Source organism: Fundulus heteroclitus, chromosome 3 (genome assembly GCF_011125445.2).
Source record: "Fundulus heteroclitus isolate FHET01 chromosome 3, MU-UCD_Fhet_4.1, whole genome shotgun sequence".
In the NCBI taxonomy this organism is placed as follows: Eukaryota; Metazoa; Chordata; class Actinopteri; order Cyprinodontiformes; family Fundulidae; genus Fundulus; species Fundulus heteroclitus.
The window spans coordinates 15,005,501-15,022,223 of record NC_046363.1 but is presented as its reverse complement, the minus strand read 5'-3'; the positions used below and the strand labels follow the sequence as shown (position 1 = coordinate 15,022,223).

Genomic DNA, 16,723 nt, shown 5'->3' with positions numbered 1-16,723 from the left:
AATATTATGCAAAATGATCAGAAAGCCAGAAATTGTACCTGGCTGCTTCTGAATATATTTGCGTGGACGCAATATTTTTTTTACACAATAAAAACATGTTTTGTATGCATTAGATCCATGTTTGCTTTGAAATACAATTAATTTTAGTACAGAATGATCATGTATTTGTCCTTCAGTAGTAACCTTTATTTGTTTCAACATGAAATTGATAGGTAAATGAAAGCAAACCTAATTGCATAGCTGAATCAAAGGTACATATTTCTATAAAGGATATTGAAACTTATTATCTGCTGCGTTGCCAAACAAGGGAGCAAAGCTTAAATAATTTATTTATCTAAATGAGGGATCAGTTGTCTCCTACTTATTGATTTTGCTGTAATAAAGAAGGTTAAAGTTAACTTTGAACTCTGTGCATTCAAAAATGTTTGTCGGAGTATCAAAAATGGCACTATTGAGTATTATTATTTTTTGCATTGGTATTTAGTTTGAAATATTAGTGTCATGACAACCCTACTATGAACTTGTTGGGTGTGTTTCTGAGTAATGCTCTCCATGCAGAGCCTTTTAGTTTAAGTCGATCTCTGTGTCTTGGTAGATTTTCTCCTATTCCATGCTCAATCAAGCAGTGCAGCATGAGATTGTGTTAGGTTAAATTACACACAGGTGGAATCTTTGCATTTGTTTTTTTTTTTGTTTTCCATGGCACACAAGACAGGAATACTATATAAAAGAGAAGAAAATAAGTCAGATTAAACAACTGCTCAGAAGGCACCGATACAAGTATTAACCACAATTTAGACCCAGTCTAAAGGTCACAATCAACACCATGGACTGAGCCCCAGTCATCCAAAAGTTAGAAACAGACTTTGGTCAGGATGGCACATAAGCTGATATTTAGACCATCTACATTTTATAAAGCTGATCAATTCTACCCAGTATCGCACAGGTCTTAGACAATCAGAATAGGTGGGGGCCTTATGATCTTCTTTCGACTGTTTAGGTTGTTGTAGGCACATTATATTGTTTGGAAGTATAGGTTTTAAGATGGGTGAATACATATGCATACCACGTTTTTCCAGATTTTTTATGTGTATAAAAACTAAAATAACCCAATCAGTATTTTTTCTTCCATTTTAAATTATGCAATACTTTCCGTCACGTAAAATCCCAATGAATACAATGAATTTTGTGGTTGGATTGTCCTATGTGGTAGATGGTTAAATGGGTTTGAATACTTGTGCCACCTACTGTATGTCAAAACTGTGCACTTTTAAAGGTTTAATTTAAATTCATGTGACATGGTCGGCATGAAAGTAATTAGCAATATCACCTTTTTATATATACAGTAAATTAACACCAAAAGACATTTATGCTTAGATAGAATCTGTGGAATGTGTTTACACACAGCTCGTTCTTTTTGAAAGGGACAGGCCTTATTAGCGTTTGTTTGTCCTTTGCCTTGAAAATCCAAGCAAATGACAAGGGACTTCATTTTCCAACATCTTTGAGTTAAACATGAAAGAACCTTCTGGTAATTAGTATATAGTGATTAATGGTTGTCAGTATCATAGCCCCACCCGCTTTAATCAAATAAGCACACAAATAAAAACATACCCGTGTGTGACATGGGTGCTATTCCCACTTAGGTTGGATTTTTGTAGATTTTTGACAGAACTATGTGGAATGAGTCATGTGGCACAACAAAGTTTTGCTCAGTTAATGAGTACATGACACATATTTACCCTTCATCTAAAGCAGAGTGCCATACTGAGCAGATAGGATGAAACAGGAGATGCTGTTTTTTTTTTTTTTTTTTTAACAGCGTATGTTCTGCATTCGCATATTAGATCAAACATACACTATTATACACTTTCTATATATCAAAACATATTTGTGGATTTTTAGTCATTTCTGTTAGATTGCCATTAATGGTAATACATTCAGTGTGGGTGCACTTTACACTATAAACCGCAAGCTATGGCAAATAAAAGCTTAACAGCTCCATGTTAGCCAGAGAAATAATCCAAACACACATCTATGCACCCAGAAATCATTGCTAATTATTTTAAACTACACGCGCCGATCAATCCCTCATAACATAACTACATTCTGCATGTTGGTTCTAGGCTTCAATCTGATTCTGGTAATGTTTTTAAGGCTTAGCTCTCCCATTGGCTTTATGGATTTTACTGCGCTGAAAAAGAATAGAGAACCAATTTTGTTCTAAAAGAGTTTATCATAACCCGTCTGATTAGATTGACGAACTACTCAATACTGCACTCATTAAAAGTAATCTAATAAGACGCCATGCAATATTACCTAAACAAGGCTTATCGTTGACTCTGCATACTGTATATGGTTTGTTGTATAGGCATTTTCGTTTGAATCAGTGTTTAAATCATAAATATAAAACTTTCCATTCTTTCACATTTTGATGAGATCTTCCTGACAACAGCAGGAAGGAATATTAACACTTCTCAAAGAGGTGCACTTCTGCACATTTATGAGGACCGGAGCTTCCCCCAGCCTGGATTTTCCAGAGGTGAGAGGGTCCAAATCCCTCTTTAGATGGGTTGATCTTCTCAGACCCATTATGCCCCTTCACTGTGACAGACAGGAAGCTGAGAGGCAGTCTGGGGAAGAACAAAGATAAAAGAGGAATTAGAAGCCGATAACTGAACTCAGCTTTGGCATTTGTATAACTTACCCTGCCGTACACCTGAGCATTACCACAATTGAGTTTATATTCTCTCCTTAATGCTTTGTTTCCCACCGTCCCACAACCTATGTGCATGAAAGCCCTTCACTGAGATGTCAGTGAAAAACGCTGGGATGAGATTTAATTGAGGTAGAGAAAAAAAAAAAAATCAGTCCTTTTTTTATACGCATTTACATAAAATATGTAAAGTTGTTTAGCTGTGTTATTTTGATTCTTGGTTACAAAACGGTTAGCAATACATGAAGCAGAAAACTAGTCGGATCCTCGCAATGACCTATTCTATGTGTTAGCTGCTAGTAACCTAGTAAGTTAGCTATTTATCAAATGTATGTGATTTTACTTGTTAGCAGCCTGGCCTATCAGCGTTGTTACCAAAGGTCTGCTTAGGCTCAGCAGGACAATTCAAATAGTTATTAAAGTCGTACGCTTTTTGAAAATTTTATATTTTTGGCACCAAGTGAGTGAATGAACTAAGACAATTTTCAGCATATGCTCTGTGATCTGAATATATTTTATAATGTTAATTAAAACATCTTACAGTTTCCTCTTTGCTTAAAGAAACACAGCAGTGAATGCTGGGTGAATAGTCTGTTCAGGCTACAGACCATAATTAGTCCCTGACAGATAATGTAAAAAAGGAAAATGTCCTTTGTGTTGATGGTAAAACTGACTAGGGACTAAATATATCGATACTTCTTGCTCTACTAGAACTGAGTTTTGTTATTTACATTTAAAGATGAATCGTAGGGATGAAATTGAGATTACGATTTGACTGGTGTGATATTTTTACCTTAAAGCATCTCAACATTTCCGTATTGTTTTAGGTCCCGTGTATGACTGAACAGCGAAGCAAACAAAGATTGTCTCTTCGAGTTAGCTCACCGGGTTAAGGACAACAACCGCAAAGTCCCCAAAGAGAAAACTGAGAATGACTGTTGGGGGATCCTAGAAACACAGCACGTGCCCTGAAGCAGTTGATCATAACACAAATGACAAATAATTGACTCGATGATGGATGATTAGATTGGATTTATGGGTTTAAACAAGGTCAAACATCTCACTTCCACCTGCTAAACCACAACACAGCTCCAAATGATGCAATCAGAATTATGGTTATGTGCATGATGATTTTCTTATGACGGCCTTGGGAAGGTTGTTAAGGATTTGTGTGATATCCGGTGGGTGTTGGGTTTAACAGCTGAGCCTAGTGGGTCAAAACGGAAGGTCAGAGGAACAAGCAGAGGGAGCCATTACTGCTCGTAGGCTTGGAGCTTAGGAAGAGGTGGAGAGTCTTGATCTTTTATTCTGTGTGCGGGAAGATTTTTATTGGTATTATTTTTTCACAAAACTAACATTAGCATATTAAAAGTTATTGGTATTCTTCTTCTTCTTCTACTACTTTTTAAATAATAAATAAAACAATCTACTACTAATAATATATTTATTTCAAAACTAGACTGCAGAAGCAAAAGAAATATTGATAGTAACTTATTAATGCAGATGCGTCTTATACTTCTGGTTCATTCTGCATCCTAAATTTTTAGGGGACATCTTCCTTTCATTTATTTATAAAGGCAATTTCCCACTGCTGATTTAAAACCTTCCCTTAAACTGTCTGGTGTTTACCATAAATCCCATTTCTCTGATTAGATCATTCATTTGGTCATGAACTCTTCACTTGGCACATATAATGAAGGCCAACCTCCCTTATATAGGGTGTTTTATTTAAGACAAAATGAGGTTTGCAGTGCTGTTTATTTTGCTGTTAACCCATAGAGAATAAATTGCCCACATTTAAAGGTTTCCATCTGCAGTACCGATGTAGGGAAATGGGGAAGTTTACTATTTATAGAAGAATAGTGGTTAACTTTTATATGCACTTTGGTAGTTTTTGCACAGTTTGTCTACTTCATCCTCCATGGCTCGAGGACAAGGGAGCTGTTAACGACTGAGCCAATAAAATTGTTATTGCTGCTATCTTTAACATGCTGTGAATGAGGAGAGTCTTAAACAAACTACAGACTGTAGTGGAGGAATGATTAACTCCAGGATTTATGATGCTCACTGTGTAAGGCAGTCAACCATATATTTTCCAAATGGTTAAATTTTATTTATGAAAGATAAATTTCCTAAATCATTGCCAGTGGAAGCACAGTCAATTTAACAGTTCGAGGTCTAGTCGGTGAAAGGCTTTCTAATATAGCAGAGTACAGCAACTTTACTGGTACGTGCATAATTCTTTTTTTTTTTTTTTGGAACGGAACGCGATGTACAGTAATTGTGCTTGCGCAAAACGGTAAGACAGCTGCTCTTAAATAAGGTTTCTTACAAGTAAAATCCAAAATATAAAACCTGTCTTATTCGGAAGTCATTTGATTCTTAATGAGAATAAGCTAATTTTATACAGTGCATTAGAAAAGTATTTGTAGCTTAGGAACCTATTTTACACAGAGTCACATTACAACCACAAAGTTTTGTGTATTTTATTGGGATTTACGTAATAGACTAACACAGAGTGCATAATTATGACTTGAAAGGACAATTGTGTATCTTATATTAAGACTTTACTGTATATTAATTTTTACTGTGTTGTTGGGAACCCAAGAGATACATTTCAATTATGAATATGTCTTAGAGTGTATTACAGAATTGACAATAAAGCTGACTTTGACTTTTGACAGTAGAAAATATGTATGCATTCAGTCCTTCTGAGTTAATATATTTTTTTTAAATATGTCTGTACTAAATGACATTAAACCTTTATTGTTTGTCTTTTTTCTGCAAAATAGATCCAGCTCAATGAGTTTGAATAGAGGGTGTCAAGTCAATTTAAGCATTTTCGTCCGCCTCTCAATTAAGTTTTGGCCTCAACTTTGACTGTCATTCTAAAACATGTGAATGTTGTGTGATCTAAAACATCTACCACAATGCTTTTTGCATTGAATTTTACACACAAGACGCAAATACTCATTTTGGTTTTTAATAACAATATGTTCTTCCACCTGCTCTCTACATGGGTTGTGGTAAACTGCAAATGGGACTTCTTCAAGCTTTCTTCTTGACACTCTCTGAAGGCCAAATCTGAAGAGTGCATTGACTGAGCAAGAGTTGTCTTGCTGATAGATTCTCCCACCTGAGCCGTAGTTCTACACGTCTCCTCCAGAGTTTCCATGGGCCTTCTGGTGGCCTCTGCTATTAATGATCTCCTTTCTTGGCCTGCCAAATGAGGTGGATGATGTTGGTAGATCAACAGTGGTTTCATACTTGTCCATTGTTTGATGACTGATGGAACAGTCATCTGTAAGGTCTTCAAAGCTTAGAATATTATTTTATAACCTTGTCCTGCTTTATACTTCACCACACATTTCTCCCTCGCCTGTCTGCTGTGTTCCTGGATCATCATGATTCTGTTTGTTCACTAATGAGGCCTTCAAAGAACGTCTTTATTTATGCTAAAATTAAACTGAACAGATGGTAACAATTTAATAGTTAAGTATCCTCTGATGGCAATTGCTTACATTGGATTTTGCACATGAGTATCAGAGTAAACTTCCAAAATCCATGAATTTGTTGTCTTCCACTTCACAATATCACATAATTTCCAATAAAATGATGTCTTAGTATAAGTGTGTTATTACTTATTTATAGTTATTTGTAATGTGACAAAATGTAAAAAAAAAAAAAAATTAAATTAAATAATTATTAAAAATAAGGGCATGGTACTTGTTAGCCTTGTGAGACCATCCTGATCTCGCGAGCTTTCAAGGTTTCACTCGCAGATCAGTCTGGCTACGGAGAGTAGCCAGAAAGAAAGAAAATTTGGAGCCGTTCACCAAACGAACGTCCAATCAGCGTTGGCTTTGAGGCGGGTTGAGGTGTGACGCAACGAGAAGCGCGACAGTTCAGACTAAAGAACATGGCGACTTCAGCCGATGAAACTAGCGTTAGCGTGGCTATCGAGCAAGTTTTATCGGAATTACAGAGTATTTCTTTGCTGAGCTAACGAGCCTTTACCATGCAGCAGCAAGAGTAGCTTGGCTTGTGGTTGTGTTTTCGTCGTCGCTCTGTTAGCACGTCATATGCTTTGTTGATCTGATTGGCTTATTTAGCCCGTCTATCACCAACATAGGCCAATTAGCTAACCAGTATTTTCGCCCCTTCCCAAAATTACTTCAACGGAAGGTTTCCAGATGGATATGCGGAGCAAATCCATCTGGCGGAGTCAGGTTAGGTACTTGTAGCCAATGTAGACAACCTCATTATTTTTGGTAAGCTACCCTAATCTTAAAGGCATGATTTCTCACGATAAATTGCAATTCGGACTTATTAATAATTTAACTACATACCTCATTATTTAATAGTTATTTATTATTGGAAAAAAATGGTCAAATCCAGATTTACAGCCATCCATCCATAGTGGACTGTGACCTATACATTACGCTTTTGAGTATCATCTAATTGTATGTTCTGGTGGAGACAGCTCATTAATTCAATTCATCTGTATACCCTTAACTTTTTTTAAAGAAAATAACTTATGTATAAGCAAAATAAATCAATATATGATTACAAAACATATGTTACTAGTTTTAGACAAGTGGCAAAGGCCAGCTCCATTAACAAATTGAGTATGCATTCATTCATTACTGTATGGGTTTTAAGAGCATACCCATGCAAATGACAAAGAAATGCAAATGCAGGCATCATCAAGCAGAGTGCACTGAAATAGATTGCCACAAGGTAATCATGAGGGCAGCCACAAACAAACAGGTCCACTAGACTATACTGATCTATCAATTCTGCAATCACAGTGTCCAATGTCTTAAACATGGGCATACATTATGCCATAGTATATCTATTCGATTTACTTGTTGATCTAGATCTAGGGAGGTAAGGACCATGTGACAAATTGCCTTGGAACTTTTAAGTGAAGATGTAAAATTGCTCTCCGTAATTGCCCCGTAAGACTGTGCCACCAATTATTAATCAATGGGTGTCAAGGGACCCAGACCTCTCCCTGTATTTATAGCAATAAATTGCTGAATTATATTCATATTTATTCTAAGTAGGTCTTCATTGTAATTGGCATGTTATTAAGCCGAGGGCTTTTAGTCTGCATCAGAATAATTTAATTAAAAAAGTGAAATATAGATCTGTCTTGGATAAACAAACAGGCCAGCTGTAATATGACAGAAATGCGGTGAACGGTCTGGTTAAGTAGGTCATTATTTTTGCCCTTCCTTTAGGAAAATGGCTGCTTCAGGAGTGTGGAGGCTGTTTCCATTGTAGCAGCCAGGGTTTATGGAAGCACCTCATCAATCCACTTATCCCTGTTCCGTTGGTCGGATAATCTGAGCGTCTGACACTAATGGTGAGGTTGCCTCAAGACTGAGAAAATATACTAAAGAGCCAGCTGAACTCTCTCCGCTGTTCTCTTCCTCTCTTGTCTTTAGACGCATATGCACATACACACATACACACACACGTGGATAAACATGTGGCGCACACTCCATCCCCTTCCTCTCTTTTCCAATGTTCAGTCAAGAGGGTAATCCTAAGCTCCTTTACTTATCTCTGGGAGGAATTTTCAGCATTAGTCATGATAAGACACAGGTCCTCGCTGATAAAAGAGGGGAAAGCTCTCCAAAGCTAACTAAGGTGGAGATACTCATGGAATGCAGTATTTGCAAGAAACCTGCTGTTATATGGATGAAGTGTTGTTGTTTAAGCAGCTATAAAAAAAAAAAAAAACACCAACAGCAGCTTTCAGCAGATTTTCATCGAATGTTTTAAGTGCTTATTGACATGGGTCAAAGAAGATTTACAATTAATAAATAAAGTACTATATCGGACAAGCCTCATCATTTCCTGTTTTTAAATCTCTTGTAAAAATACACTTATTTCCTCGCTTTTAATACACTGATCTTGTACGGCATTTCAAAATACTCTTGCCTGGTTTTTAGCTTTTGATGATTTGTGTGTATGTTTTGTATGTGTTTAACTTGTTTTTTAACCTTTTCTTGTTTTAATGTACTGCACTTCGGTGTGCTATAGAAATGAAGCTGATTGATTGATTGATTGATTGATTGATTGATTGATTGATTGATTGGAGTGAGTGAGTGATTGCGAAGTCCAATCAACACTAGTATATTCAAATTTTCGTAGCAATATAACCTTGAAAAAAAGATGCCATCATTTCATGATACCACAGTATTAATGCAAAGATTTAAAATAAAAAATGTATACCATGGTCTAAATGTTTTTTTTTCCTTAAAGCAAATGAGCAACATATATACCTTTCTCCGCAAAATAATCTAACATAATCATCATTACTGTTATGAGAATGTTATCTGTATTGTACATTTATTTATTCATTGTTATTTTATTCAAAGAGAATTAAACAGGAAAAATCTAACAGTAAACATCTGGCTTAATAATTAGTAGCATTCTTTAATGTATTGCTCTGGCTATTATGTATATTATTCTTGTTATTTTTGCTTTATCAAGTAACTCTGGCATGAAAAGGCTATGTTGTATCAGCTGACTAATTAGTCGGGCTTGCAGTTTGCTGTTACAGGCTGCTCAAAGGATGCCCGCAGTAGTTTAAAAGCAGTGTTACCGTGATGAAAGTGATGGGTGTTTAAGAGAAAGCATTTATTTCTAAACAACCACATTGGATTATCTTGTTATCAAGCAAAACCTATTAGAGACTTCTTTCAGCCAGCGTAACAGCAGCACACAGCAACATGTAAGAAGCATGGGGATGGTGCATTACTCTAGGCTCCACTCAGCTGGAGAAAACTCAGATCATTGTAGAAGTCTCTCAACTTTCTTGAATTTAGAGTAGTAAAGCAGCTACAAACTGTACCTTGATATACCTTGACACGAGAAACTCTCCCATGCTTAATCTGGAATCCAGAATAACGTAATCAGATAGAGCACCACAATACATCCTAGTGTATGGTAACTCACGGATGACCTGAGTTCTGTTTTAAAACCAAAACATATAAGAAGAATCTGGATCTCAGCTGTGTATTTTAGTGAAGAAGAAATCACAGATTACATGACTCACACTTATTAAACAGTCTCCTTTTTTTTATAAAACACTATTGTTTACCTTGGTAAGAGATTGCAATACATTATGCTTTGGAACATAGTGTTAGCGGGGTTTGCAGGTCAACGTGATTTACACTCCTGGAAGCTTCCTAACGTCTGTGAAGGTAAAGTGGAGCAGAGGGAAGAGGTCTTGCACCAAGTAGAGATTTATCATTTTAATGAACTTTTTACAAGTGTCTGCCCTTATCCAGAAACAACAACACAGGTATTCGACCTGTTCTTTGTCAAAATTCACTTGGACAACCTTCATTCTGTCTTCGGGAGTAGGTGGTCGTTTGTTTATTTTTAACTTTGGCTAATTGGCCAAAGCGTCTTCACGATCCTCCGGTTGCAGCAGCCAGAGTACGAGACTGAAATGAATTTTGGACCACAAAGAAACAGCCTTTGACAGATGGTGTGGGTTCAAGTGAAGGTTAGGGGCTTACAAGCATGGAAAAACTAAAACATAACCCCCCTCTTCACCCCGGATCCCGCATTTAAGAAAGCAGCTCTGTCACATTCATCTTGGAGGCAAACTTGCAAAGCAATTTGTTGAAGGTCAGCAGGATATGTGATAAAAGTGTAGTGTTGTTAAGCATCCATCACAAGCTGATTCGGATTTTGTGCAAAGATGTAGTGACAAAAATACACAAAGGGTTCAGGGTAATGGGTTTAGGCAGGCATATTGGGTTGGGTAATACAGTTAATAGGTCCTTGGATCTGGGGGCTCTTTTAGGCAGATATGAGAAGCATCACCGGCTGTCATATTCTCTGATGAGAGTATGCATTAGAGGAAACTCTATTTAGTAAAAGACAATTCAATTAGGGACTATTCGGGGACCATGGATTATTTCCCCACGGGCAGCTGCTCATTCGAGGCAATATTCAGATTTCATTGTGTTTCCAAAGTGGAGAAATGTCAACGTCTGGCTCAGGCAGTGGTTTGAGGGCCTGTATGGACATTTATATTTTCAACGGTCCAAAAAAATGAAGACAGAATTTTTTCAATACGGCCCTAATGTACAGTAGCAATATTTTACAGGTTAAGGGGATGAATCTATCCTTGTGACAGAGATGTTTTATGATGTTGGTTTGTATTTATAATGATTTTATATTGAGTCCTGCATCCTATACTTTCTTCATAGATATAAAAGCAATACTGCAGAACCCCAAAAAAATGATTGAGATGTTTATTACCGACAGCAATTACACATATAATGGCATCCCTGGTATAATAAACTGACGTTTGGTTGCAGTGATCTCAAAAATTAATATAAAACAGCAGCAATTTTATTCAGTGGTGGAAAAAAATATAAAAAAAATTATGAATGTCTTACCTTGAGATTACACAATAATTAGCAACCCTTCCACCAACTTTGTACAACCTCTTTTTATTAATCGGACAGCACTTCCTCTTGTCTTTTAAAATGTTGTGGGGTGTTTGAGTATTCCTCTGTGATTAATCTCTCTAGATTACCGGGAGTTGACATACTGTCTTCTCTTCAGTTCACCCAACACATTGTCTTTGTTATTTATGTCTTGGGACTGAGATCACCATAGAAGGAGATTATTTTTCTGTGTTGACTTACCACCTCCCATAATGTTTGTCACAACAAAGATCAGTCTTGGTCTCATCATACCTAAGCATATGGGGTTGGTGTAAAAGTACCAGTAACGTGGTTACATTTTTAGCCTCTTTTAGATCATCTTTTACGTCCATGATTCACATGTGTTCTTCACGCCTTGCTATAAGATGAAAGGTTCTGGCACAAAACGAAGAGTTAAAGTTGACCCACTGGTATTACACCTCCTGAGGAAGTCACACACCAGTAATTACGATAAACTGTAAAGGGTAATTGCATAATGACCGTGACAAAATACACAGCAAAACCAGGAGTAGAGCAGTACGCTCTGTGGGGGCAGATAAATTGTATCGTCCTGAAGTCTCGTCTAAACTGAGAAAGATGTTGATTGCTAGGACTTGGTGCAGGTTATAACACGCCAAGGACGGCGTACAAGAACTTTGGTTTTATCTAAAGCACTGTACGCGTATGGACAGCCTGCATGAGGATCACAACACAGAGCTGAGTACTATGTGAAACCCCTGTGATTGATATCACTATCCCAGCTGCATGATGTGAAAGCAGCCCTATGATCATTGGAGATCGACATGTGCGATGTCAAAGAACAAAATGAGCCATACCTGGGGGCTCATGGTTGCTGTTTATCACACAATAATTATCTGAATATTTCCATTGGGGAGAAAAGTATTTTCATAACCAAACACTAGTTGGCATGTAGATAGATTTAAATGTTGTTGTTTTTTTCTTTGTTTTTTTTTGTGGAGCCAATGTGATCCCATGATGCCAATATTTGCTATACTTCTTTAACAGTGAGCTATGACAAAATAAAATGACCCACCTTAACCATCCTCCTGACGGAGTAGTGGAAAGATAAATATAGGTCCTCTTCCAGCCTACTGGCTAAAAGAAATAGGCCACAGTGAGACAACATATTTATACAGGAGGGACAGAGGAAGTCATGGCTTACTAAGTAGACGTTTGAAGAAACTGGTCTATTTAAAACAAGAGAAAAGTTTCTGTTAGATTTATTTTGATGGAAATAAGTAATTATGGCACGGTTGACTTTGTTAAAATACTATTTTTCTATATGAAAGTTTTCTTTCCCTTTGAACAACCATACTTAAAATGGCCATCTGTTTTAGAGCAATGTTTTGCCACTGCTATAAAAGACACATTTACTTTTAGGCTTTCTACACAGTTACCAAGGCCGCAAATAAATTTGTCCACGTCTATATAAAAGCACCGTTTATTGCTGAGATATGACAAAATAAAGTACAGAATCTCAAATAGATTTCTCACTAACATTGCGGTGCAATGTTTAGCTTTTTACAACCTTTAGCGCTGGAACTGAATTTGCATATTCCCCTGAGTTGAACACTTTGCCTCCATGTATACATTTCCACAAAAAATATATATATAAATAACTGATGACATGTTTGGGTTTGGTTTATATCAAATACATATGCTCCACAGATTAGGAGTGACCATGCAGTGAAAGATTTATTTTCCATCATCTTGGAAGTTCATTTTTTTGTATTTTATACACACATATGCTGTACATATAGTGCATGTCAGTGCTGGGGCTATATACTTGAATTTCAGTACTCTGTGTGTCTATTGCACACACATGTGTTCCACATATCAACAGAGGCTGAGACTACACCTGTCTCTACATGAAACCAGAGACCGGTGTGCATCCAGGGGCTGTGCAGCGGAGTGACAATACAACCGGGTCAATGATAGTCATAAATCCAATCTGCTAAGGTAATTACACAAGAAACTGAGATGCCAGCAAATCAATTCACAGTTTGGCAGCAGGACTCATAAAGTATCTTTACTAGCTCATCTAAATCCAATCAGAATGTTTCCTATGTAAATAGAGACGAACAGTATTTCATGCAAAGGGAATTTCCTGGGAATGACATTGCAAACTAAGATGTGTTACATAAACAAGCAGACCAATTCAGAGCATCAGCAAATATTAATCTTATTATTTCATGGTGTTCGGTGAATTTTATGTAAAAGTCTATTGTTTTGACAATCCTTAACCTTTTTTTTTTATTATCAAATCAATTTATTCACCAACAAATTAAAAGGAGCATTGATAACTCCATGGAAAATGTTATATTTCAAGAGGTTCTTGCAGTTATGAAGTAGTGAATGAGCTCTTAGTTAAGTAAGAAAATGATAGACACCGTACCAAGATCAAGAGCCATTTTAATTTGCTTTTATCAGTATTTGTTTTTTTTCTAAATATTAGACCATTCTGATGCAACAGGTGGGCATAAACCATTCCATGTAGAGTGAAGATGGACCTGTTTTAACTACATATAAAGACTATATCCTGTGGAAACATATCAAATGACCAAAGTCATGACATGATGGTGTCAGCCCACCAAGTTTTATAAAGTAATATAACCAGATCAGGTAACTGCTTTGAGAATAGTAAACTTAGTTGCTGACTCCAGCTGACATTCAATATGACTCACATTGAACCAGAGCTGGGGACTATAGTCTGTGATTCAGACAGGAATCAGAGAATTGATCTAGATCTACAACCTAAAGAACTGAGATGTGAGAAGCTGTATACAGATTTGGGAAGTAAGGTTGTCAGTATACAGATAATTATTCCAGTAAATGGGTAATCGACTGGGTACAGTAATTACAGGTTATTTTTCTTGGAACGTATATGCATATTTAAATCCATGCTGTATTAATTGTTTCCAAAATAATTCACAGAAGCTATTATTTATTTACTATGTTTTACATATTAAATGGTAAATTTACATATTAAAATTAATGTTCTATAGATGAGAATTACTTCAAATGAACAAAGGCCTGGAGATAATTTGAGTGCAATACATCAGTCCAGTGTTACAGGCAGTGTAGATGGCATGCGTATTATGATAATGTAGAAACACGCTTTTACACAATCTGCCATGTAGAAACTACAAAAATGCAATGAAGACATTTTAAAGTTTGGTTGAACAGCATCTAGTATTTTATCTTAAATTGTACACATGCAAGTTTGAAAACAATGAGCAGACAGGCAACTGACCGGCCACGGGTTTTATGATGCTTAAATCTGCTTTCTCCTCCATTCTGAAATCCTCACTGACAGCAGGGACCGTGGTAACGATAGAACAGAAATCTGTATTTGTTGGTTTACAACAAAGAACAATTAATAAAAACACAATACTTGGGCCAGTATTTCCAACAATCACTATTTATCAGGGTAAGGTGAGCATTTGTTCACTGCTCTTCTCACTGTTTGTGGAAATTGAGAAATAAGATTCACAGTGTGCTTTCCATATTCTACAGGCCACACAGATCGTTATCTTTGCTGAGGCAAAGTTTGACTGAAGCTTTTGTCTGGGCAAGTTGGGGAAAGATAGAAAGATAGAGAGAGAAGGAGAGAAGAAGGGGGGATAGGGGACACAACAGCGACCATATGTTCAATGTGACCCTCATTATTCTCAATTAGGGCAGCCATCCATGGAATGGTCTTGCTGATAACAGCCCATAACGCCTTCAGAGGAGCAGAGCACAATCTTCCAGTGGCACGATGGACGAGGCAGTCGCAAAATGTTGCTTGGATTCCTTAGCATGAGTTTGTATGTCTGTGCCAATTTCTGTCTGGATTAGAGATATAGTCAGCACCCCATGGCATAAAGTGAGCAGGTAAGGCAAGGAGCTTGTCAGCATCTGGGGTATAAAATTCTATGGCCCATGTCCCCAGGATGTCTGGAATCAGTGTGGTCACATTCTCAATATGTTTATGAACCCACTTTCCACAGTAGACCACCTAACATCAAATGTTCTGGTCCTCCAACACCAAGAAGCAGACCTTGGTAATCTGGGGCCACCATTGCAAATATTTTCCTGAGGTCACAGGAGGTCACTACAGATTGCCTTAAGCAGGGTGTGAACCCATGAGCACTGGGTGCAAACAGCTGTGACATAAACCCCTTTACCACTGTGACACAATATTTGAGCCTTTGTAACAAATATTTTTCACTGTTCATAGTTTTATCAAAGAGTAATGTCTTAAGAAAGCACGCTTTGTTTTAATTTTTAAAAAATGTTGTTGAGAACTAAATCAATAGATGGACATACACAGAAATGTTGTGATTGTTGTGTATTACGACTCCTACCTTGACTTCTTTACTTATATGTTGCTGTCATGCAGATTGGTACGAGTATTTCAGAAACTGCCATTTTGCTGAGACGTTCGTATACAACCATCTGTCAGGTTCACTGAAAAGGATCTGAAAACAAGAAAATATCCTATGAGCAGCAGTGGTTTGGATGCAAATACCTTGCTGTTGTCAGAGGTCAGAGAACAGACTGGTTAAAAATGATAGGCATCAGTAACTCAAGCAACCACTTGTTACAGCTAATGTCGCTTCAAACCTTTATGCAGATGGGCTACAGCAGCAAGGAACTGCCCAGGATGCCGTCTCGGTTAGCTATGAAGAGGAGATGAAGTTACAATTCCCAAAGACTCACCAAAATCGGGCAATAACATATTACAAACATGCTGTCTTGTACAAAGAGTGTGTGATAATCAGATAGTAGGGTCAGAATTCGGCATTTAACGTGAAAAGATGTATGAGTCCTGTCTTGTATCAATTAGTTCAGGCTTTTGATGGTGACATATTCATGTGAGGAGGTTTTCTTTGCATAGTTTGGACTCTTTAATACCAACAGAGCCTTATTTAAATTCCATAGCATGTTGCTCTTATGCCAATATGGTCCAAATCTCTGGAGGATTTTGCAGGCACCGTGTTGAACCTATGTCACCGAACGTTAAGTAAATTCAGAAGGAAATGGGGGCCCAACCTGGAAGGTATACAAAACACGACAAAGTGCCTGGTGAATGTATACATATATGTTTACTTTCTCATCCATCTTTCTTTGTGTACAACATATTTCTAGCCAAATATGTCTGTTTGCAATATTTTCTTTGGTCTTTGTGTATCATAGATAAAATCTCTTTTTAGTTTACACCCAAAGTAAATAAGGTTCGTGGCTGAGGTAAATCATCTGCGATTATTTTCCCTGGCACCCTTCCCAAGCGCTTACTGTAACCAATGAAGCAGTGACATCACCCTCCTTCCTTCTTCCACTGAATTGCAAATGGCTCAGGTGATTAAGTTCCCAATAAGATGATTGGAGTTACTGCAAGGCTGCGGCATTGAGTAGGCTCATTGATTAAATCCAAACAAGAGCCCTTACCACTCTACACCAGTAGCAACAGCTCTACTCATGGAAACTACATTTCTATAGTATTCGATCTTGTCTCCATTGGCTACAGTCTACAATTTAT

At 37.1% G+C, this 16,723-nt stretch overlaps 1 long non-coding RNA gene across 1 annotated transcript; it reads right to left on the bottom strand.

Annotated features, from left to right (window-relative positions):
- Positions 1 to 305: 305 nt before the first annotated feature.
- On the bottom strand, positions 306 to 15,631 carry LOC110368655. The gene is made up of 3 exons (XR_004927995.1): positions 15,549 to 15,631; positions 5,853 to 5,935; positions 306 to 2,633 (listed from the first exon to the last, which is right to left on the bottom strand). It is a non-coding gene; the product is annotated as an uncharacterized LOC110368655 (long non-coding RNA).
- Positions 15,632 to 16,723: the final 1,092 nt, after the last annotated feature.